This window comes from Prosopis cineraria, unplaced genomic scaffold (genome assembly GCF_029017545.1).
Source record: "Prosopis cineraria cultivar Desert tree isolate PC_DT_omini unplaced genomic scaffold, ASM2901754v1 PC5, whole genome shotgun sequence".
NCBI classification, from domain to species: Eukaryota; Viridiplantae; Streptophyta; class Magnoliopsida; order Fabales; family Fabaceae; genus Prosopis; species Prosopis cineraria.
Window position 1 is genome coordinate 27,164,173 of NW_026555336.1, and position 25,921 is coordinate 27,190,093.

Genomic DNA, 25,921 nt, shown 5'->3' on the forward strand with positions numbered 1-25,921 from the left:
ACTCAATTAACACTTTCTAATATTCAATCTCTTGTCCACAAGTTATTGCTAACCATACCATTCCCAAGAATTCAAATAGTTTACAAATGGCTTACACAAACCAATTTCTACACAATACCAAGCTTAATTCACAAAATACTAGCATCCAAGTCAGTTATATCTCCATGGAGATTTAATAAGCTTTGAAAAACACAAACTCAAGCAACTCCCTCTCTAATAAACATTTCATCGAACATTTTATAGGCACTGACATTTAACTTTTTAAATTTTGGTTCTTTATCCAAAGCTCATTTCAATCATTTCTTCAACATCAACCCATTTAAAAGAAAATCATTTTAACTCAAAAGCTCAATCCCATACATATCCTCATCCTGCTCTTAATAATTTTTTTTTCCTTAATTTAGCATCCCCCTACCTGTTCATCACGGCAGCAACAGCACAAGGGAAAAAGCTTACAATTTCGACCAATACATCACACACTCACGCACTTAGTACCATTAGGAAGAAGAGCTCAATACTTCTAACCTTAATCACACACACAACGCAGCAAGGAAGAAGAAAATTTTCATGAGCTATACAGGGGAGAGAGAGCTCGATAAAACCACAGCACAGCACAATCGAAGAAGACAAATTCTGATTTTTTTTTTCTATGGTCACTAGTGGCAGGCGAAAAATAAAGATGAAAGGAGAAGAAAGCTACATCACTTACACATATTTACACAGATGCTGAAGAAAGAAAATGATACGGAACAGGGGAGAGCTGGACGAAGTACTGTGCACTACCCACAGTAAGGATTCCGGCGTTCTCAAGGTTGCTGGCAACTGGACGAGTAACAGGGATGAGGGTAGAAGACAAAGATCTCGAAGCTACTGGAACCAAGAAAAATCTCCAACTCTGTTCCTCTGCTCCAGAACGTGTATGCACTGCCGAAAAGAGAAGAAAAGAAGAGGAAAAATGCGGAAGACTTGGCTGGAGGCAAAACAACGAGAACTCACCGGAAAAATTGAACCGGAAAAATCGAAGAGGAACAGAGGGAGACGGCATCAGCAAAACCCCCCCCAGTCGAAGGATCCAGAAAATGGTGTTATATCTGTGCGTGCGCCTGACCGAGAGGGAGGAAAATAAAGATCTGGATATTAGGAAATTGTGAAAATTACAAAGAGGGCACAATATTTTCCTATAATAACATAACAAACACGGGCACTTTTGTAATTTTTCCAAAATTTTAAACTAATAGAATTTAACCCATTGCTTAAAAGAATTCAAATTCTGAATCTTTAAATAAACTATTAGTATAAGTTTCACTAAGTCACCATTCTCTATTTACCATAAAATTTATCTAAACATATAAATTAGAAGAATATTTTATTATTATTGTTGTTGTTATTATTATTATTATTTTGTAAATTTTAGGTCATTACAAAAATGGTTGTAAATGTTAAAATTAGTAAATGTATTTTGCTCACATTAATGAAATGATATTATCCTGTGGCTTAAACAAAATTTGTAAATGGTTATCTAAATATTATTTCCCCTTATCCAGAAACATGTACATTTCACTTCATTTATTTGAATAATAATGGTCACAGAGGCTACACTTCCCTAATGGCTCTTGTATTATTTGAATAATGTAGATTGATATCCTAAAAAATTAAGTCACAAAGATTGAACTACTTTTATTTGAATATGTGATGATTTCCAATATTTTATTAAATTTATTGGTGTTTTAATGTAATTGGAAGTCGTTTATTTGAATTTTGTTAGCAAAAATATAATTAAGTGGATGAATGTGTGTGAAAATAAGTTTGAAAATATGTTAGAAGTTAATGGACCAATTCTATTATTTATTCTAGATTTTATGCATATAGGGAGGCCTAATTTAGGGGCCCAAAGAAAAAAATTTTAGAGCTAGAGTCAAAGGAATTAAATCTGAAAAGAAAATCTGAACAAGTCATGTTCATTGCAGCGAAGCACAATTTTATTAAAACGTACAGTTCTGACTCAATAAATTTTTAGGGCTTGGGCACCTCATTTTTGACCATTCTTCACCTCCAACAACTATAGAACATCCAGAAAGAGGGAAAAGAGTTAAAGAAGGGTTGGAAAAGCTTGGGTTTAGTAAAAAATTAAGGTTTTCACTCAAGATTGCTCCTATTAAGCTTTTCTTCTCCTTCTTTTTATTTTGCTATATATATATATTGCTCATTTTACTATCATGGAAGCCATGTGTGCCTGATTTTCTCTTAATTTAGGGTAGCTATGAATTAATTCTTGGATTAGAGTATGTTTGAACCATTTATTTGAGTTTAATATTAGTTTTGTTTACTTAATCTTGTGCTTATTTGTCAATTTAATGCTTGGCCACCATTGAGTGTGAATTTAGGGGTTTGGGTTTTGCTTTGGAATAGAAAAATCTAAATTTGACCATTAGACTGAGTAATGTGAGATTAGAATTTATTCTAATTTTTTCAATAGGATAGGAATATACCTATTGGACCTATATAATTACATTAGAGTGAGTTTGTGCCATTTTACCTTTTAAGTAATTGTGTTAGAAATAGAAAATTAATTCAAGAGAGGGGTGTAATTAATCAGAAGATAAATATTTCTATTAATACTCTAGATTAACATATTAATATTAAATGAATTTATTTAGATAATTACATGCTTTATGAATTGAAGAAGAGATTAGCCACCTTAAGTTGCCTTGATTGTTTGTGGTTGTTGGAATTTTAATTTTAATACATTTTTTTTAATTTCAATCCTTATTTTGCAAAAATCAAATCCATATTTTGCTTTGCTCAACTTAAATGAAAATGGAGACTTTATTACCTAATTACCAATTAACTTGATTCTTCATGGGATCGACCTTGATTTGCTGCTTACTAATTACGAACCGTACACCTACAGTAAAACATAATTGTGTGCATCAAGTTTTTGGTGATGTTGTTGGGGAGTCTAGGCGATTGGTGATTAGAAATAGAGGACCTTAAGTAGTTTTAGCTTGACCATTTGTTTTTTCATTTTTTTTTGTTTTGTTTGTTCAGTTAGATCATTGATCTTGTCTTGTTATTGCAAGACTATTTTACATGCCATGTAGAACTAGATTGAAAAAGTCACCTATGAGAATAAGGAGTCTCAAAGAAATCTTGGAAGCTATTTCACCTCAAACTCAACCTCCAACTGGTGAAAAAGTTACAAACGAAGAGATGGTTGAGGATGATAATGATAGGTTGTGTGTCACTGATTTTTTGGGTAGACAAGCTAGAGGATGCCAGTTTAAGATTAAAGTGCTTGACTTCTAAGTGAAGAACTTTGAGATTAAGCAAACCATGCTTAAGATAATTAAGATGAATGAGCAATTTGTGGGAAATAAAGATGAGGATCCTAATAGACATTTGATGAACTTGCTTGACATTTGTGACTCATTTAAGCAAAATGGGGTTCCTCAAGATGTCATCTATCTTTACCTCTTCCCTTGCTCTCTACAAGGGAAAGCTAAGGATTGGCATGACAATTTGGATGAGGGTAGTATCTCATCATAGGAGGAAATGAAAAGCAAGTTCAGATCAAGATTTTTCCTATATAACAAGATGGTCGATTCTAGAGCCAACATTCTTAATTTTAATCAACAATTTGGTGAACATTTGTATGAAGCTTGGGAAAGGTTTAAGTAATTGGTGAAGTAAAGTCCTAGGCATAATTAAGAAAAATAGGTTTTGATTTAAGTTTTTAGTAGTCAGTTGACACCTCAATCTAAGTCTGAGATGAATTCAGTTACTAATGGTAGGATTACAAAGCAATCAGTGAACTATGTCTAGAATTGTTTAGATGATCTTGCTAATGATTACATCTATAACAACAATGAGAGAAGACCTGGGAGACCACTAGAAAGAGTTATTAATGACTCTTCATCTTTCCAAGTGGTAGCTTTGCTTCAGATTCTGAGTAAAAGATTTGACTGTTTAGAAGCACGTGTTGATCGAAACAATAATAGGCCTCTGGGAGCTCATGCCATATATGCTCAGTGTGATTATTATGGAGATGTACATGCTACTGAATTTGCCATCTTTCTCAACAAGTTGAGATGGTAAATTATGCTGGGAATTATTGTGGTAATAATCAAGTCAACCTATTTTCAAACACTTACAATCCTGGGTGGTGTTAGAATCCTAACTTTTCTTGGAGAAATAGTGCAACCCTCAATCAAGCTTCATCTTCTAATACAAAGCCAATCATTCCTCCAGGTTTTTCTCAAGTTGAAAAGCGATTTAATCCTATTCAAAAGTCAAGAGTTAACTTGGAAGAAGTAATGGCAAATTGGTAGAATCTCAAATTAAGAATAGTTAAGAATAAGTCGCCATTAATGCAAGAGTTGATTTATCTCTAAAGAATCTTGAGGTTCAAATGGGGCAAATTACAACTACAGTGACTGTACTTCATTAAAGGGGATTGCCAAGCAATATGGAGACTAATCCTTGTAGAGAAGGAAGTGAGGAGTGTAAAGCAATTACCTTAAGGAGTAGGAAGCAATTATCTGAAATTTCCCCTCGTACTTCTGAGTCTACACTTAAGCTAGAAATTGATCAAATTGAGCAAGAGGTATCTTCTGTACCTATTAAAGCTAAAGTTGTGAATGTTGAAAATGATATTGAGAAGGAGTCTCCAATAGAGGTTGTGACAACATCCATGAAGAAGGGATCCACTAGTGATCATCTTTCTTGAGTGCCACCATTACCATTCTCTCAAAGATTTTAAAAGAAAGCATTAGAGGAGCAATACAAGAAATTCTTAGGAATCTTCAAGCAATTGCACATCAACATACCTCTTATTGAAGCTTTGGAGCAAATGCCTCAATATGCTAAATTCTTAAAGGAGATGTTGAGTAAGAAGAGGAGGTTGAGTGAATGTATAATAGTTACGCTTACTAAAGAGTGTAGTGCCATTCTCTTGAACAAATTACCTCTAAAATGTCATGATCCAGGTACTTTCTTAATTCCTTGTGTGATTGCAGATAAATTTTAAGGTGGGGCATTATGTGATTTAGGCTCAAGTATCAACTTGATACCACTTTTTGTGTTTAGAAAATTACAACTTGGTGAAGCTAGTCCCACTTCAACAACTCTTCAATTAGTTGATAGAAGTTTGGCATTTCCTAAAGTTTGGCATTTCTTTTTGATTTCATTGTCTTGGATTGTGATGAAGATAGAAATCTCCTACTTATTGTGGGTAGACCATTTTTAGCTACAGTATAAGCTCTCATTGATGTTGAGAGAGGAGAGATCAAACTTAGAGTAAATGATGAAGAAGTTAGCTTCAACATACATAAAGCAGTGAAATATCTTAAGGAATCTGAAATTTATTCTAGAGTGGAGATTCTAGATGAAGTAGTTCAAGAGATTTTAGAGTCCTTTATTGTGAAAGACTCATTACATGCTATATTATTGGGAGATAATATGGTTGAAAATGATGATATTGTTGAATACAAGAAATTACTTCAAGCAACTCCTCAATTTCTCAATTCAAGAAGAGTATTTGAATCTCTAGAGTTGGAATCTAGGTAAGCTCCTTCTTTGAAACCTTCAATTGAGTAAGCACCAATTGTGGAGCTTAAACCCTTACCACCGTACCTTACTTATGCTTATTTGAGTTAATTTGAGACATTTCCTATTATCATTTCTTTTGCTTTGTCTAATGATCAAAAGGTGAAGTTACTTAAAGTTCTTCAGGATCACAAGCAAGCTTTAGGGTAGATAATTGCAGATATCAAAGGTATTAGTCCTTCTATTGTTATGCATAAAATTTTGTTCGAAGATGACTATAAGAAATCTGTTCAAAATTAAGGAAGATTGAATCTCATGATGAAAGAAGCGGTAAAAAAAGAAATTATTAAGTGGTTAGATGCTGGGATAATCTATCCCATTTCTGATAGTGCATAGGTTAGCCTAGTGTAATATGTTCTCAAGAAAAGAGGAATGATAGTAATTACTAATAAGCAAAATGAGTTAATTCCAACTCGAATAGTTGCTGGATGGCGTATTTGCATGGATTATAGGAAGTTGAATGATGTCACGAGGAAAGATCATTTTTCTTTTCCATTCATTGATCAAATGTTGGATAGACTAGTTAGTAAGGAGTTCTTTTGCTTCTTGGATGGTTATTCAGGCTACAATCAAATTGCTATAGCCCCTGAGGACTAAGAGAAAACTACTTTTATTTGTCCTTACGGCACATTTGCCTTTAGAAGGATGCCATTCAGTCTTTGCAATACATCCGCTACTTTCCAAAGGTGTATGATGAGCATCTTCTCTGATATGATTGAAGAGATTATGGAGGTATTTATGGATAAATTTTCTATTTCTGGAGAATCATTTAAATAGTGCTTGTTCAACTTGGCAAGAATCTTGAAAAGATGTAAGGAGACTAACCTTGTGCTTAATTAGGAAAAATGTCATTTTATGGTAATTGAAAGTATTGTTGTGGATCACAAAGTCTCCAAGAAGGGTCTTGAGGTTGATTGGGCTAAGACTTCAATTATTGAGCAGTTGCCACCGCCTACTAATATGAAGGCTGTGAGAAGTTTCTTAAGGCATGTTGGCTTCTATTGTCGATTCATCAAGGACTTCTCCAAGATTTCAAAGCCTTTATCTCAAATACTTGAAAAAGACACTACTTTCAATTTCAATAAAGAGTGTACAAAGGCCTTTGAAGAGTTGAAGAGTAGATTAACATCTATCCTTATCATTGTTGTTCATTATTGGTCACTACCTTTTGAGGTCATATGTGATGCAAGTGATTTTGCTATTATAGCAGTGCTTGGACAAAGGCAAAAAAGATTTTTCATCCTATCTACTATGCAAGCAAGACTTTAGCTGGCGCACAGGTAAATTACTCAACTACTGAAAAAGAAATGCTTGCTGTTGTTTTTGTTTTTGAAAAGTTTAGAGTTTATATAATGGGTGCTAAGATAATAGTTCATACTGATCATGCTGCTATTAGATATTTGTTGAATAAGAAAGAATATAAACCTAGGCTTATTGATGGGTTTTATTGTTGCAAGAATTTGATGTGACAATTGTTGACAGGAAAGGAACTGAAAATTAAGTTGCTAATCATTTGTCTAGATTTGTTCATGTTTTTGATTATGGTGATGACTTGTTGATTACTAAAAATTTTCTTGATAAGCAATTATTTGTTGTTGGTACTTGTGATTTACCATGATATGTGGATATTGTGAATTATCTTGTGTGTAAAGTGTTACCTCATAATTTGAAGCCTTTTCAAAAGAATAAATTTTTACATGATATTGACTTTTATATTTAGGTTGAACCATTTTTTTTAAAGATGTGTTGATTTGATCATTAGAAAATATGTTTCTAAAATAGAACAAGAAGCTATTTTATATGCCTATCATGCATTTGCATTGGGGGCATCATGGGGGACAAAGAATTATATCTAAAGTACTTGAGTTTTGTTTTTATTAGCCATCTTTGTTTAAAGATACTCACCAATTTATTACCAAGTGTTATAGATGTCAAAGGATAGGAAATATTTCTAAGAGACATGAGATGCCTTAGTTTGTGATTTTAGAAGTGGAACTTTTTGATGTTTGGGGTATGGATTTCATGGGACCATTTCCTTCTTCTAGAGGAAATCAATACATACTTGTTGTTGTAGAATATGTGAGTAAGTGGGTAGAGGCTATAATGTGTCAATCAAATGATGGTAATACTATGATTCAATTTTTGAAGAAGAACATTTTTACAAGATTTAGTACTCCTCAAGATTAAGGTTTTTTCCTGGAAAGCTAAAATCTCGATGGTCTAACCCTTTTAAAGTGCTTTCTATGGCACCATATGGAGCAATTAAGGTTCTTGATGAAAGAACGGATAGATCTTTCAAAGTTAATAGACAAAGACTCAAGCATTATTGGGGAGATGACATAGAGCGATTGAAGTTTGTTGTCCACTTGGTTGATCTACCTTGATGATCTTAGAGAGTTTGGCTAAAGACTATAAACCAAGCACTTTTTGGGAGGCAACCCAAATTTATTTTCTCTACACTTATGTTTTTGGTTTGTTTGTTTTCTTTGTCTTTAGTTTGTGCTTCTTTTATTTTGGTGTGTTCGTATGATTGCAGAGTTCTTGAAGAATTTGAAAGCTCAAAGCCAAGTCTTAAAATCAAAGAATGGGCCAATAATATTTTGGGGGAGTATTCTATCCTTATGCTTAATTGATGATATTTATATGTGTTTATATGGGATCAAGATCTTGTGTTGATGAATTTTCAAAGTTGTTAATTAAAGGTTAGAAGGTGTGGGAGTGGGTTTGATATGATGAGTGTGTTGATTAGGAGGTGTTTAGGCTATTTTCTTTGTGAGTTTTTGCTTCATTTGTGTAGTCTTTTTAGATTTTGAGCATTTTTGTTCTTTGTTTTGTTCGCCTCAACAAATGAGGATTTTGCCCTAGCAAAGGGTCTCTTTGTGTTCTTGTCAAAAATTTCAAAGAGTACCTTCGCTACAAAAAAATCTCATTTTGCTCTAGTGGTAGATGCCTCTGTGACTTTTCATCAAAAATTCCAAAGAGTACCTTCGCTGTAGCAAAATCTCATTTCACTCTAGCGGTAGATGCCTCTGTGACTTTTTACCAAAATTCCAGAGAGTATCTTCACTAGAGCAAAACTTTGTTTTGTTGAAGTAAAGGACCATTCTGTGAAATGCTTAACCAACTTACAGAGAGCATCTTTGCTGGAGTGAAACTTTGTTTCATTGAAGTGAAATCTTTGTTTGAGTTTTAAAAAAAACTTAATTTTCTTTTTAGTTTAATAAGAACAAATTTGTAAATATTTTTTAAAAAAAATTTCAAAAAAAAATAAATATATTTTTTTGATTAAAATATTATTTTATTTTAATTACTATAAAGTATTATATTTTGAATAAAAATATTTTATAAATATATATATATATATATTATTTTATTTTATTATTTTTATTTAAAAAAATTTGCATGACGTTCTTGTTAAAGACAATTTGCAAGTTACGTTTTAAATTGCAGAAGTGCAACTATTATATATAAATAAATAATTTGTTTTTACAATTTTATCCTTCTCTCCTTTTACCCTAGCTTTCTTTTCTCTTCACCTTCATCCATTTTCATCCTTCAGCCACAAAACTCAGTCTTTCTTGTCCAACAATGTGCTTCACCCCTGTTTGCAACTCATTCTTCTTCCTCAATCGTGTGCAGCCTCCTTCACTACGGTGTTCAGTTTTCATGCTTCAGTCCATCAACCCCATATTCACTCCATTAACTCAGCCATGTGCAGTGTTCCACCATCGCCCTATCCTATTGAAAACTATAAGAAACTCACCCACTTAGCTGCAACAAGCTCAGCTGCAGCCTCTGCACTCCATCTTCTTAACAGTCAAGTTCAGTGAGTTTGCTCATCCCAGCCATACCCTCCACCTCTGTCATACATCATCGTGCATCAGCCCTTATTCATCGTCTTCTTCACCTACTCACTGAACACTGCTTGAAACTCACTGTTGCTTTCCACCTGAAAGTTGTCTACCATGCTCTTGTTCGAAATCTCTCTTCCTTGAATCCTTCATTTTTTTCTCTGATCTAGCTTCATCGTAAATCATATTATCCTAGTCGCGCCTTCATTTTCTCTCAATCAGCCACAACATACAGCATTTTAGCTCACCCTGTTTTGTTTTGCATTGTCTGAATCTTACTTTTATAGTTCACAGTCCACACTTCACCTTTATCTCTGTCTTCCCTTAGTTTGGTCTGCAACTGTGCTCATTCCACCAGCTTTGAAACTCACCCACACCGACCCTCACAGGTCTTCCATACTGTAGCTTACTGCTTTCATTTCCTCTGCTTCTTCTGAGTATTTTTTTTACTCTCGCTTAAGGTACGCTTTTCACGTTTTAGTTTGAAGTTGATTACTTTAACTAGTGGTGTGGATTCACATAGGTACTTTCTAAGCTGAAATCTGGATTAATAGCTGATTCATGGATCAAAATTTTGGATGCTTCCTTGTTTATTGTTGGCTTATATGCTTTGAATTACTTGTGAGAGTTGCAATGAGTATTGGTGGTATGAAATTGGTTCTACTGAATTTATGCTCTAAACTTTGAATTGAATATTTATGATTTGCTACTTGGACACACTCTTCTTTAAATGTGAACCTTATAATTCAAAGTGTCCATGCAATTTTCATTTGCAATGAATTTCAGTTGTGAGCACTGTTATTTGTTTTTCATGGTTAAGTGCTTTGATTATTGTGTATATTTCTTTGGCTTTCTAGATAATGGTTATTTAGCTTAGTTGACAAGTCAAAATTTCAAAGTAAGGACCGCTCTATCGGCTCTTGACGAATCATCCTCGTAGCCGAAGCATAAGTCTCAAGAGAGTCACGGAATTTGTTTTCTACAACAAGCATAGGCACTGCATGTTGCGAAATCGTGACTGACTCTTTAGTATGGCCTGACACCTTACCCTTCAATTTGCTTTTTCCCCTTGGCTATACAATGAAAAAGTTAGAAAATATATATATATATATATATTAAAGATTTTAAATAATTATATAAATCATATATACCTTTTTCTTTGGTGGCAAGGGGTCCTTTGGCGACTTTGGGTCCTTTGTCGGCTTTGGTGTACCGACCATAACAAGGTGGCTGGGCCATGCAACGAAGCTCCCCAACGCATCTCCTACCGTCTGCATCTCATCGGTAGGATAAGGTAATGGATACTTAGGGTCGATTGCAACAAGCAAGGAAACCCTAATGCAATCGGGTGGGAGGGGAAGGTTATGGATTGTGTCCCCGGCAATGTTATACATGCATTCCGTTGCAACTACTTTGTGTGACGGATCGTCTGCTAAACAGTTGTAGTCATTCTCGCCCTAAATAAATGAAGAACGTTAGTTGTCTAGATAAAAAATTAGTTGAGCAAATTTAAAAGAGAAAATGCATTACCTCGGGTATTTTGTCTGAAGGGACTGTGCAGCTATCTTTTCCGCTGGGGCTAACATCACCCAAAAGCCTCCCAGGGATCTGGCCCTTCAATAGCATGTCAATTAACTTCGCTTGGGCTTCTAGCTGTTGCTTCATAACAGCTTGCTCTTCTCTCAACTCTTGGACCTCGGATGAAGAAGCCGATGTTTGCTTCTTAATCTTGCCAAAGTATTGCTTCTTTGTGACACTGAAGCCAATACCCCTAACCCGACCTGGGTGGTCAGGGGTCCCCAATGCTCTAGCTAAGATATCCTCATGCTCAAGAAGCTTGCCCTGTGATACTTCTTGAGAGAGGGAATCCTGTGAAAAGTAGAGCTAATTAGTATGCCTTTTAATAATTATTTATTAATTGATAGATAAGAATAACACTTACAATTTTTTCAGCAACCTCTTTCACATGAGGGTTGTCAATCACTCCATCTTTATTTGTTCGTGCCAATGCCCAGAGTCTTTGGCGGGATATGGTAACATCCGATCCCTCAGCCTCAACTTCTTTCTGCTTCACGCCTGCATACCCTAACCTCCCTGCTCTGTAAGGGTATTCATTCTTGGCCACTCTCTTCTTATTTTGGGCGCTCAGTTCCTTTAATCAATAACAAAAATATCCTGTTAGTACACATAGATATATTCAATAAATGGCACTAAAATTTAAATTTTAGAAACATAAATACCTTAAATTCCTTATCGCGCCAAGAGACAACAAAAGCATCCCAATCTTCTTGCTTTACTAGAGGCTATAATAGGGGAGGAACTTGGGCTACAAATTCAGCATCAGGGTCTTTCAAATATTTTTGTGCAATAAAATGTCTGAAAGACCGTAATGCCCTCCTAGACTTTTGAAGGACAAAATCCTTCTTGCTCTTGTCTATTTCAAATCCTGATTATAAAATAAAATAAATATGTTAGGTGCATCAATTTAAAATATTATAATAGAATATAACTTAGTCAAATGCAACTTACAGATACAGTCTCCCAAACAATGTCCTTCGTGGCTTGATCAACTTTGCGCCAAGATTTTTGCGTGATAGGTACAGTTGTCTTTGCCACAACCCCAATATAACTTATAAACTTTGCAGATTTGATGGCTTGGCCTTTCTTGTTCCACTGCACTGATATTTTTTCCTTGCTGCTCTTATTTTTGTGACTTCTTCCATTATTGTTAGGCCTCGCTGGATATTGTAATATTCCTGTTCTAATTTTTTTTTGTGACGACGGAGCATCAGTAGAAGTTGTAGCGGGATCTGATGGAGGGATTTCAGTGGACTCAGAATCTGAAGCCATTTACCGGTAACACAATAAAATCAACCATGATTAATTCAAAAAATTAATCAACCATGATTAATTCAAATATAATCGACTATATTAATTCAAACATGGAACAAAAATGGTATAATTAATTCAAAGGTTACATGTTCAAGTTGCTCTTTTTCGTTTCCTTAACTTGGGTTTTTTACTTTCCCCTCCTTGAAATATTTTCTTCTTATGTTGAAATAATTTACCCCTCTTTGAAATTCAAATGCCTTCATTGTAATCATTTCTCATGTATAGAGCTTCATCAACAGTGTTGTTACTTTGATTTGATGTCCCTTCGAATGGGTCATCTTCAATTGCTACATTTTCATTTATTTTTTCACGTAACATAAGAATAGACCACCCCTTATTAGCAGGGTCAGAGACATAAAACACTTGTTTGGCTTGTTGCGCTAAAATAAAATGCTCATCTTTATACCCTTCCTTGTTTAAATTGACTTGTACAAAGCCAAATTAGTAATCAAATTTCAAGCCATTTTTTCGATTAATCTACTTGCACCCAAAGACTGAAACTCGAAAGGATATGTAATCTAAATCCCATATATGCTCAATTACACCAAAGTATGACATGTTTGCATAAATAGAATTTTTATCCTTAGTACTGGAAATATGCATGGAATGAGCTACAAGAGTTACACCACTATTTTGCATTGTGCTCCTATCATCTTGCTCCCTTGTATAAAATGTGTATCCGTTGACAAGGTAAGCAGTGTAAGAAATAGCCTGTCTGCTTGGACCGTTAGCTAACCATCTCAATTTGTTAGAAACTGAATTGGAATTAACATTTAACTTTTGAAGAATGTGCTCCTTAAACCATCTTGTAAAAGTTTTGTTGTGTTCCCTAGCATACCAAATTTCTGATTTATTGAGATTGTCCCTCCTAAGTTCAGCCATATGCTTGTCTACATACTCTTCAATCTCTTCAGTGTTGTGCAACATATATAAGTGGGCTTGCTCCCACTGTATACTTGACATAGTAATGACTTTGTTTCCCATAATCCCCTCTCCAGTTATTCTACCCATATGTCGAGACTTTGGAAGCCCAACATAGCTAATATGACTCAGGTATTCAGTACAAAAGTCAACAGCCTCTTCACAAATATACTATTCAACAATACAACCCTCCAGTCGACTTCGATTTTTCATATAGCCTTTCAAAATATTCATATAGCGCTCAATAGGATACATCCATCTTAAATAAGCCGGCCCGCACATTTGAACCTCCTTAACTAAGTGAACAATTAGGTGGATCATACTATCAAAGAATGTCGGTGGAAAATACATCTTAAGCTCACACAGTGTTAATACAATTCGAGCTTACAACCTTGGCAACTTATATGGGTTAATCACTTTACTGCAAATGGACTTGAAAAACAAACATAACTTAGTGATCGTCCCTCGTACTTTAAGGGGTAAAATTGCACATATAGCAACTGGAATGAAATCCTCCATTAAAACATGGCAATCGTGAGACTTTAAGCCCTTCAACTTCAAATCTTTCATTAATACAATATTTTTTATGTTTGAAGAGTAACCCTCAGGAACTTTAACTATATTAAGGAACTCACAAAATGTAGTTTTCTCTTTCTTAGATAGCGTATAAGCTACCAGAGGGAGAAAGGTACGGTTCCCCTTATCTTAGGGTGCTAATTCTTCTCTTATTCCTAAAGAGACCATGTCCAACCTTACTTTTATGCCATCTTTTGTTTTTCCTGACACTTGGTGTAAAGTCCCAATAAGACTCTCATAGATATTTTTTTCAATATGCATGACATCAAGAAAATGCCGAACATCCAAGGTGGTCCAATAAGGGAGTTCAAAGAAAATAGATCTCTTCTTCCATCCAGTTGTCCCAAGGTGCCTTGCAAATGGTTTGCCAAATTCAATATCCAAATCCTTAATCTTCTCAAATAACTCATCACCAGTTAACGGTAAATGTGTCTTACCTTCTTTTGAATTTCCATTGAACGCTTTTCTCAACTACCGATAATGATGTTCTTGGTGAAAAAACCTATGGTGGCCGAGGTAAACATTCTTCATCCCATGCTGAAGCCTCATAGAATGTGTTCCCTCTTCACAAATAGGGCATCCAAGTTGCCTTTTAATGCTATACCCTGACAGATTGCCATAAGCAGGAAAGTCATTGATTGTACCGAAGAGCATAGCTCTCAAATTAAATCTTTCTTCTCTATACCCATCATATACCTCTATACCTAACTCCCACATGATCTTCAAGTCATCAATTAGAGGAGCCAAATATATGTCTATGTCATTCCTAGGTTGCTTGGGTCCCGCAATTAGCATGGACAACATCATATACTTGCGCTTCATGCAAAGCCATGGAGGAAGGTTATAAATCACTAAAAGGACTAGCCAAGTGCTATGGCTACTGCTTTGAATCCCATGAGGATTCATCCTGTTGGTAGACAATGCATGGCATAGATTCTTACTCTCTTCCCCAAATTCAGGATACTCATAATCAATCTTTCTCCATTGTGGAGAATCAGCAGGATGACGAAGCATGCCATCTTTTATCCTTTCATCCGCATGCCATGTTAATTTTTTTGCAATTTCTGCAATGCTATACATGCGTCTAAATCTAGGCACGATTGGAAAATACCATAGTGCCTTCGTGGGACTTGATTCATTCTGCTTGTAGTGTGAGGCATTACACTTCGGACACTCGTTTAACGACGCATATTCATTCCGAAATAAAAGGAAATCATTAGGGCACGAGTTTATCTTTTCATAACTCATGCCAATTGATTGCAATACTTGTTTTGCGTCATATGTTCGACAAGGAAGCTCATTTTCCTTAGGAAGTAATTCTACTTTCAAATACCCAAGCAACTCAGTAAAGTATGCATCACTCCATCCATGTTTTGCCTTCATGTTGTACAATTTTAACACTGCTGACAACTTTGATGCACTACAACCAATATACAACGGTGTCTCCGCATCACTTTTCAACTTTTCAAACATTCCTGAATAATCCTCGAGGTCCTCTTCAACTACTTTGGCCATCTGTTCAAGACAATCTTCCTCAACTGTGTATGTGTCAAAATCATCAGGAGATGATGCATAGCTTTCACTATGCTTCTGGCTGCAACCAATATCATCTCTTGTCTCTCCATGCATTGTCCAACACTTGTAACTTTGATCCATCCCATAATCACTAGGTGTTCTTCACAAGTATCTGGACTAACCCGCTTCACAAGACCACACTTTAAACATAGGCAAACAATCCTAGTAGGATCCTCCACATGCTTAACTGCAAGTTTAACAAAATTTGCCACCCCATCCCAATATTCCTTAAATAGATGATTGACAAACATCCATTCCTTATCCATAGTTCCTAGAAAGATTAAGAGGGAAATATGATTAGTGACTTTAACTACTCCTAGATAGTGGGAGAATTAGATACAAAGATCAATTAGTCAATAATTCACTAACCACATGTTTGCACATTCCCTCTTTAATCTTGTTTAAAACTAATAATTATATTTTAATGCTCGCCATTGAAATAATTTTGGCAGCATAACAACTTAAAAAAGAGAGTTTCTCGGGCCTTATCCCCTCTTCTTATTAATCTAAATGACAACAACAACAGCATCCACAACAACAAACACATAAAGTTATATTCAAGAATAATTTAAAAAAAATTAATAGTATATATAACGGCTTAAAATGAGTATTACTAGGTCTTTATGCCTTTAAAAAAATCAAGTTATCCATAATGAGACTATATATGATCCAACAACCATAATAACAACATTAATAAGAAACTCAATTTTAATTAAAATCATATTAAACCACATCAAACACTATATAAATATCAATTTAAAATATCAAAAATATTAAAAACAAGGTAATTAGGTGGTATACTATTTTCATATCCTTAATGAATCTCCTCATATCAACAAAATAATTGGATGATCCCTTAATTCAATAATTAAGTACCTAAAAACTCAAAACTTCAAACACTCACTGGGAAGAACAACAATGCAGATCAAATAAATAACACAAAAATTATTTATTACGTATGAAAATCAAAATCAACAACCCCTACATTTAAAATGAAGATTAATGATTGAGAAAGCAAGAACCTACCTCAATAAGAAGAGGGAACACCGACTGTGCAGAAAAATAGAGACAAGAGTCTATTACAGAGTGATAGAGACCGAGAATCCAAACGAACGAGTACCCACAAGACTTATGGAGGCCGAGAATCAAAAAGCCCTCAAGAATCGAGACTGACAATGTGTTTTTTTGGTAGTTAGAGTGATGAAAAATGGGTTTCGGTGGCTCTGGATTTGTTTCTGAAGACAAAGGATTTGCAGAAATGGAGAGTGAAAAAAAATCTGGAGGGAATTTAAATAACAATACTTGACGGTTATTTCATAATAACCATCAAGTATTACATATATGACGCTTGTTTTAAAACAACCGTCAAGTATATGGCAGACAAACTTGACGGTTATTTCAAAATAAGCGTCAAGTATGTGAAAAAATTTAATTTTTTTTTCTACTATTAATTTGACGTTTGTTTATTGAAGACTGACATGTAAATTTTAGCTTTATATGACGGTTATTTATAAAAAAATGTCAAATATATATACTTGATGGTTATCTTTAAATTACCATCAAGTATTTACTTAAATATTTGACGCTTGTTTCGTAAAAACTATCAAGTATTCTCCGCCTTTTTTATTTGTCATTTTGTTAAATAAATGTCAATCATAGGGCGTCAATTATACACCTTTCTGTAGTAGTATTGTACTACTAAGGTACACTTGTTTAGTTAAATATTCTTTGACTTTATCAATTTTTGGCACTAAATCTTAAAATTTCATTTTTGTTTCCTTATGTTGAAAGTTAGTTATTCTTACTTTGTTATTTATTGATGGATGACATGTTCTCATGATTTGAGTGGGGCCTTTATTTTGACTTGCCTACTTTCACATGTTGGCGTGACTCTTGTTTCCACTTAGTTGTCTTCATTTAATTTTTGGTGTGATTACTTTTATGGTGGTTTGTTTATTGTGACTTATGGTGACTTGTCTTGTATTTATGTTTTAATAATGGGTCGTAAGAGTATAGCTAAACGCAAGACTGTCCCTTCTTCTTTTGCTCAGAAAGCTGCTAAGAAGTCAAAGCAACCATTCAAATGAGAAATTCATGAATCACGCATGCTAGGATATATTTCTCTCTCTTATGGGATCTAATAATTTTATTTCTAATTGTTATTGTGCAATTTTATGCTCCAAAGCTGGCTTTTAAACAATGGTGCGAAGGGGATGGATGGTGTATTTGACAAATATAAAATTCCAATATTATATCCCTGCTTTAGTTAGGGAATTTTATGTGAATACATTTCATTGCTGTAATGACATTTATTAGGTGTGCGACAAGGAAGTAGTTATTAATGCTGAGGTTATTCAGAATTATTATGGCTTCCCTTTCACTACTGACTGTCTTTATCGCTAATACAAGACGAATACCTTTACACCTAATTGGGTTGCATTGGCCAAGCGTTTATGTTTTGAATTTGTTGGCTTTTGTGAAAGGGGGCTATTGAGGGGTATACTTACAAGGCAAAACACATTTTGGTTTCATTTTGTGGCTCACAATGTTAGGCCCACATCAAATGCATTAGAAATGAACAAGGATCATTCTTTCCTCATCTATTGCATTATGGAGAGAAAATTAATTGATTTAACTGCTATTATCTATGCCTCTATGAAGTGGTGTATCAATGTCAAGAATAAGGTAGCATATGCCTTCCTTCATTTGATTACTGAGTTACTTCTTACTGCTAAGGTTTCCATTACTAATGATGAGGATCAACAATAACCCCGTTAGCCTATCAAGTACCATAAAATGCATGCCAAGTCATCTCGGGTAGAGGAGTCTCTAGTAGAACAAGGGGAAGAAGTCAATCAACCCACCCTTATTCGTTTTCCTCCTTTTAATGTGTGGGCTAATCAACAATTGGAGTCATTAGCGGATGCCGTCAAGAGGTTTGAAGAGTATTTATGCCTCATCATGCAGTATTTACACATACTAGGTCATGATGTGCCTGGCTCATTTATGGCACCTTCTCTTATTCCATCCATAGATCTTTCTCAAGCTGAACCCACCACAGAATTGAGCTTATACTATGCTTGATTTGTGTCTTTTTGATTAGTATCTTTATTTCTTTTCCTTTTAGTTCTTTTTAGTTAGTTTGCTATTTTTATGACTGCTTCATTTACTATTTTGGTTTGTAACTGATATTTGATAACTCTTTACTTGATAGTCTGTAACTAATTTCTTTATTTCTAACTTGTCCACTTGTCTATTTGATGTGATTAATAGGTACCTATTTTCTTGAGAATATGTCACTTTCATCCTTTTGTCAAAGTTTTTTTATCTGTCAACTCGCCAAGTCTGTTGGTTAGGAGAGTTTCAGTGTCGCTCTCTCTCCTTATTTTTTTTCGGTCTTTAAACATTAGGGGCAATGTTTAATTCAAGTATGGGGGAGGGCGTACTTGCTTTTATATTTGTTATTTTACTTTTCAGATAATATATGCACGATCAATTTCCTCCTTAGAGGACAGGGAAAGGAGCAGAGCGAAGGGTTGTTTGTGAATTGTAAAGAACTGCAACCCCTTTCTTTTGAAAAAATCTATTGTAATGTATTTAGGATTAGGGTGCTAGTAGGATATGATTATGTATATGTGTGTGAGTATGTGTGGATTGTATGGCTTGTGTATGAATTTTTATTTGCTTGTAGATTTGTGGCTAGGAAACTTGGCTATGGTGTGTGGTTTTTTATGGATTTATTTAGTAGACCAAGTTTTCACTACAAGAAAATATTTATTTTGGTATATATGTGATTCCACAAGCAAATGCAAAGTGGTTGCATTGCAAATAGCATGTTATGGATAAACATACAGCTTGGATAGAGAGAGTGGGTGCGTGGGCCCCACAGATATCTCTGAGTCAAGTGAAAATGTTTAGTGTGTGTATTCACATATGTATATGATATTTGGAATAGTTTTTTAGCCACTCTTGTGTGATTTGTGCATTTTGAGGGTTTATGGTCCATTTTGAGAAATGGCACCGGAGTGGTCAAATTTTAGTATAAAAAGTTTTTCTATTATTTAAATATTCTATCAGGTGTTTTTAGTCCTATTTGACATGTCTAAAGTGGTCTCACAAGTTTGTAGCCATTAGGATGAGATTTGAATAATTTTGAAAATGATTTTTACTAAAACACTGCACTTTTACATTTGAGTGTCCAAATCTTAATCTAACCGTTGAATTTCTTTAAAATTTAGGTCACAAGTAAAATCTTTTATAAGATTCTTGTGGGCTTTGGAATCATGTCAATCGGATATCGGACGAAGAAACGACGCTCTTCATAATTTGATTGGAGGAGCTGTCATGATAGCACTTTTGTTGTCATGATAGCAACATTGATAATGTTGCAACATGTATGAAATTCAATTCATCTATTGGATCTTTTCAAAATTTAGTATGCTAATAGTACTATTTAAAATTGACATGTGGGCTTTAGAATCGCTCCGTTTGGAGGTTGGATGATGAAATGGTGCACCCATAAAGTTAGTCCGGAAGTGCTGTCATGACAGCAAAAATGACTAAACTTTTAACATGTCTGATTTTTAATTTAACTGTTGGATCTTTTTGAAATTTGGTACGCTTATAATACCCTTTGAATGTGACATGTGAGATTTAAAATTACTTCAATTGGAGGCCAGCCGGTGAATCGGCACCTCCCAAAAGTTTTCCCGAGAGGGCTGTCATGACAGCAATTAACTGCCCTTGTTTGCCTTATTTGCTTTCGTGCACTATATGTTAATCTTTTATACTTTTCTAAGAGGTTTTATACGTGTGTTTTTCTATTATGTAAATTGTTATTGATTAAATGATTTGTTTCCTAAATTGATTTTTAGATTTACTCCTTAACCACACTTAGTTTATTTAAATTGTGTGATTTTTGGATAACACTCAGGGCAAGTGTTACATTAGATCTAAGATCAATTAATTTCTCAAAAAATTTCATATAATTATAATAACATATAGCATTTAAAGACCTACTTTACATTTTCAAAATCCTAAGATATTATTTTCATATAGACATACTAGTTTCAATTTTGCAAGTCTCACAAACATATCAAACATGTATAAAGATAGAATTAGGATATTGGTGAGCTCAATCCTTGGTTTTACCAATTTTTTCTCATGGCAACAAAATACTTGAGCTCGCTCCTTGCCCAGGAGTTCCAACACAAGCTCAATCTACACTCTAACACATTTCCATTATCAATAGCTAATTTTATGAATTTCTCCAACTAATTTACTAACCCAAAAATTTTAAAATTTATTATCTCTCACAATTAACTTCTTTTTTGATCATTTGTTAGCTTATTTAGAATCTCACTAATCTAAATATCCATTTTGGACTCTCACATTTTCCTTAAATCCCTTTCACAACTAATTAGTCAAAAATCCACTAGGGCTAATTCTTAGAGACTTAAATAAACGTTATATTAATCAATGGAAACCATCTCTATTTAGAATCCACCCTCCGACACTCATATAGCAACTGAAAATAAAGTTAAAGAGGGAGAGGAAGGTGATTATAACTTACTCAATATTACAAGCCCCCATAGGCTCTAAATGGTCAAAATCCACAAGCCTAGAAAAGCTTCAACCATCTCTCACTCTCTCTCATTCTTCCTTATGTTTTCTAGATTCTCTTGTAAATTTCATATTTCATATGTTTGGCTATTCACCACAGTGAATTGTGCCATGCATGCATTATGGTAGGTGACACAAAGGCTAGGTCGAATCTGGTCTACTTCTATTGGGCTCAATGTGGCCTAGTATCTCACTCCAAGGAACCCATTAGCCCTTCACTAATCACTTCTTATCATAATTAAGCCTTAATTAACCACTTTACCCTCAATCATATTAATACATACTAAGTTAAATTTTTGAAATGTTACATCATATAAAAACCCATCATATAATAGTCTTTCCCTTTATATAATGGGTATATAATTGTCATAAATACAAGCCAATATTTCATGTTTAAATAGCCCCATTATTTAAAACTAATGACTCCTAATATTGTGTTAATCTTTACTTACAATTTTATTCAAAAGGGAGTCATCAAGATATTATTAGTTCTAAGTAATGTACACATTTGAAACAAGTTAAGAAAATCAGAGGTTAAGTGTAGAATGTTAAACTTAGATGATTATTGAGCTAGTTTTTCTTTTATTCATTTGTTCTTTCATTTCAAAAATAGTTGAGATAGAAGCCCAAGTCTATAAGGGTAGATTTACTACTTGGCCACTATTGAATATGAATTTGGGAATCAGGTTTTAATTTGGAAAAGGAGAATCTTAATTGAACCATAAGATTAGGTAATGTGAGATTAGAAATTATTCTAATTTTTCATTAGAATAGGAATATACCTATTGGACCTATATAATCATATTGTAGTGAATTTGTGCTTTTTTGCCTCTTAAGTAACTACGTGAGGAATAACATTATTTTACTTGAGAGAGGGGTGTAAATGATCAAAAGGAATTTATGTTCATCAATACTCTATATTGACTTTGTAACATCTTGAAAATTAAATTGAGGTTAATTAGGCTAATTAAGAGCACGGGTATAATATGGTGCACAAATGACTATTGGGTCTATTAATAAACCCTATTAAAGGCTTAGAGTTAGACCATAGTTGTTATTGGGCCATATTGGGCCCAAATTAGTAGAGTAGAATTCAACTTGAGTGACCGTATCATTTGCCATGACAGATGTGTTGCAATTCTAATATAGCTGTTGCTAAAACAATAAAAAAAGGAAAAAATAGGAACAAAAGGAGAGAGTTTGGGGGAGGAGCATGGTGGATCTACTAGGGCTAAATATTAGAAACATTTGGGTGCTAGTTTAAGTTTCAAAAATGTTGAGTAAGCTCTTCTACTCATTCTTCTCCCTCTCTAGTTTGTTTTAATGAAAGCTTTTAGGTGTTCATGCATGGGTACGGTCCAACGCTAAGGCAGATTTCTACCTACAATTTGACCTCAATAAGGTTGTTAGATGTTTGGTAAGCTTCTAAACCTTGGGCTAGCATTATTAGGGTGAGCTAGGGTTTCTATAAGGGGTTTTGAGCTTGGATTTTGACCTAGATTTATTCAATGTAATTTAGCATAAAATCTTCTACTAATTTTTGGTTATAACATGTTGGATCTTTCTTTTGATTGAAAGTTGATAACTCAAAAAACATTGTAGTAGTAGTCTAAAGTTTTTGAATGCCAATTACTCATTCAGACAAAGTTCTAAGGAAAAATTGCCTTTAACATTGAAAATAACTAATTATAAATGTTAGTCAAACATTATAGTGGGGTGATGTAACATCTTAATTTTTAAGTTAGGAATTAATTATGAAAATTATGGGTTCGTTGAGGAGTTAGATTGGAATGTTGTTGTTGGTATTTTGAGGTGTAATTGAGGAATTAATTTGTGCTTGAAGTTATTTGAGGTTTATCAAATGTTTAGGCACTAAACTATGGCTTAAATTGAGCTTACAATGATATATTTAGATTGAATGGGGCCCAAAATGGTTATTGGGCTAGATCTTGGCCAATAATGTAGACTAAGTGTGTGTTTATTTTCAATTTGTCAAAAGTCAGTTTGATTGAAAGTCAGTTATTATAACAAAATTTGTGTTTGGATACATTTTTTTAAAAGTCAATTTGGCAAACTAAAAGTTGTTTAGATTAATAAAAGTTTGTGCCTCTGAAATGTACTTTAAATATGCAATGATAAAAAAAGGACATTGATATTAATAATTTGTAATTTTTATTATACGAATATAATATATTAGAAATGTTTAAAAAAATGTGAAACAAATTTTAAAATAATATAAAATTCAAAATGTTAAATAATAAGAATAAAGATATAAAATTTAATATTGGAAAATTTTTTATAATAAATAGTTTAAAACATTAATTAATATTGAATAATTACATGATTAATGGTTTGCTCTATAATACACATTTGATCTCTAATAGAATCTCAAACCTTATTCATCTCTCTATTAAAAGCCACGCTTGAAATTGCACTTGAAATTGATGATGAAAATGCACGGTAATCATTATCATCATTAATGTTACCATATTTTCATCCTCAAAATCTTTAAGTCAGAATTAGTTATAGATTTTCTTTCTAATAAAATTATGCATAGCCATTGTTACACCAACTATACGAACTTGCGTCACAAATGGATAACTAAGCATGTGTCGTAAGATTGTGAATTTGTTTTTCCAAACCCTAAAAGTCCCTTCAATTGTGGTCCTTAAACTTGAATGATAATAATTGAAAATCTTATTATTGTTTGCAAATTTGGATGAACACTTGAAATATGGGAGGTGATACCTATGAGATCTATATGGACCTAAATATCCATGTGGCATTAGATAGGGCCGACATCTACCAAATAATGTTTACCTACCAATAAAAAATATAAAATTATAGGATCCTAAAAAATATTGAAAAAATTTTTAAATTAGATAAATATGAAATATATCTTGGCGTGGATATGGAATTTCATGTCCAGCCTTGTGAGTACATAGTCAAACAAATGAACATCATGGATAGTCCCTTCCCAATCCAGCCATGATAAGTGAAGCACATATCCCAATCACATGCGGCCATTATATTTTTGTGTTAGAATACCTTTCCTTCTGATATATTTCCCTCACTCTTCAACACTGGCCACGCACATGTATGTGTTCCATCAATTGCTCTTATGAATCTTTAAGAATGGCCAATATCGTGGATTACTAAAAATTTTTAGATGTGTATCTTGAAAAGTGTGATCTTTTGGTTAGATAATTCCTTTGCTAGCTTTTCACAAGTATGCAATACATTTCTAAAATGTTTGTGAACAGCTTTGCTAAATGTTGAAATTATTCTTGTGCCATCCTATTCCCCCACCCATGTCCAATAATATTAGGAACATATAACCATTTCATGAATCCCTATTTTTCTAGTTTAGACGTAGACTATGTTGCAATAATTCATTACAAAGTTGAGAAAAACATCTTTTTCATGTGAAACATGTCGTAATAATGCTGAGGATGCCCGTGCAAAATTTCTTATGCCCATACATGACCTAATTGTGAACTGATTCTACAAGGCTCTTTCAATAAAAGTCATTGAATAATTAGATACAATGCAATAATAGCCTCAACCTCATTGTCTTTCACATGTAGAAGTAATTGTAACAAGCAAGATTGCATACTTTCATCCATATAAAATTGCATAACAGAATTTAACAACTATTACACGATTGTTCATAACTTATCATTAAAAAGCACATAAAATAAGAGTTGAATACATAAATGGCCCTAGCTAGATTTAAAAACATGAAAAGGAAAGCTAAAATTGATCTAATCTACTTTCTTGCCTAAAAATTTTAATAGCCCATTAATGCTCTTTTATTATCCCTAGGGCCCAATATACATGTCCTTTGCAGTCTTATCTAGCAAGGCCATAGCACATTGTCCAATAAGTAGCTCATCACAAGCAATCTCCTTAATTCTATAAAGTTCCTTTACAACATCCACCACATTTTGATCAACTGGTTTTGTTCCACTCTCCATTGAATTAAGAATAACTTCAATGCAATAACCCTATTGTCTTATGTGGAAACCAAATGACTCACTAAATCACCATCACAAATACAAGAAGTTTTCCTTCTTGTTTTGACCCTTTTCACCTTTCTTTTGCTTGCTCCTGAATTAGTACCCCACTGTAACCTTATTCAAGTTAACCTGCCCTAATTTTTGAGAGAGTTCTCCCACTAATGTTTCTTACATCATCACTGTCTCTTGATCCTTCAGTCAAATCTAATGTAGGCCTATACACATCTGCGGATTATCAGCTGTAGGTGTCCACATATAAGTACCCATACTACAATTGGTTGGAACAATTGTGGTCAATTCTTGTATATATGGAAGTAATTATGTTTGAATTTTCTATACTCAGGATTATCCTGCCAATTTACAAGAACTGAGTCTAGTATGTTTACAAAATAACATAAAATATATAGCATGCCATATATAATTGTATACCTTAATCTTTTGATTCTACCACTCCTCTCGTGCTGATTAGTATTCTTTTTTGTATCCTATCCTAAACTGATCTCTTTGTTCAACAATTTATCCAATATATTCCAGACTTTCCTAAATTATCCCATTTATTTTTCGTCTACTTTTTATCATAGCTTCTTGAGCTTAATGCATTAAACTGTTGTATTAGTGCCTTCTAACCCTCCTTTGATAAGGTAGATCTTTATTTGGGCTCATTTTTTTTCTAACTTGCTGGAGAGCTAATTTGATGAACAATTTGGTCTCTTTGATAGTCCATAGTGCGCGTTCTCTTTACTTATATTTACTATCAAAATATCATTATTCTCAATAATCAAGTTGAAAGAGTTAAAATATTTATACATAATGAACACTGTATCCCAATTTTTTTCCATATAATACCTTTCCTTGTATATC

At 33.8% G+C, this 25,921-nt stretch overlaps 1 non-coding gene across 1 annotated transcript; it reads right to left on the reverse strand.

Annotated features, from left to right (window-relative positions):
- Window positions 1-3,599: 3,599 nt before the first annotated feature.
- LOC129312268 (small nucleolar RNA R71) lies at window positions 3,600-3,707 on the reverse strand. The gene has a single exon (XR_008593513.1). It is a non-coding gene; the product is annotated as a small nucleolar RNA R71 (small nucleolar RNA).
- Window positions 3,708-25,921: the final 22,214 nt, after the last annotated feature.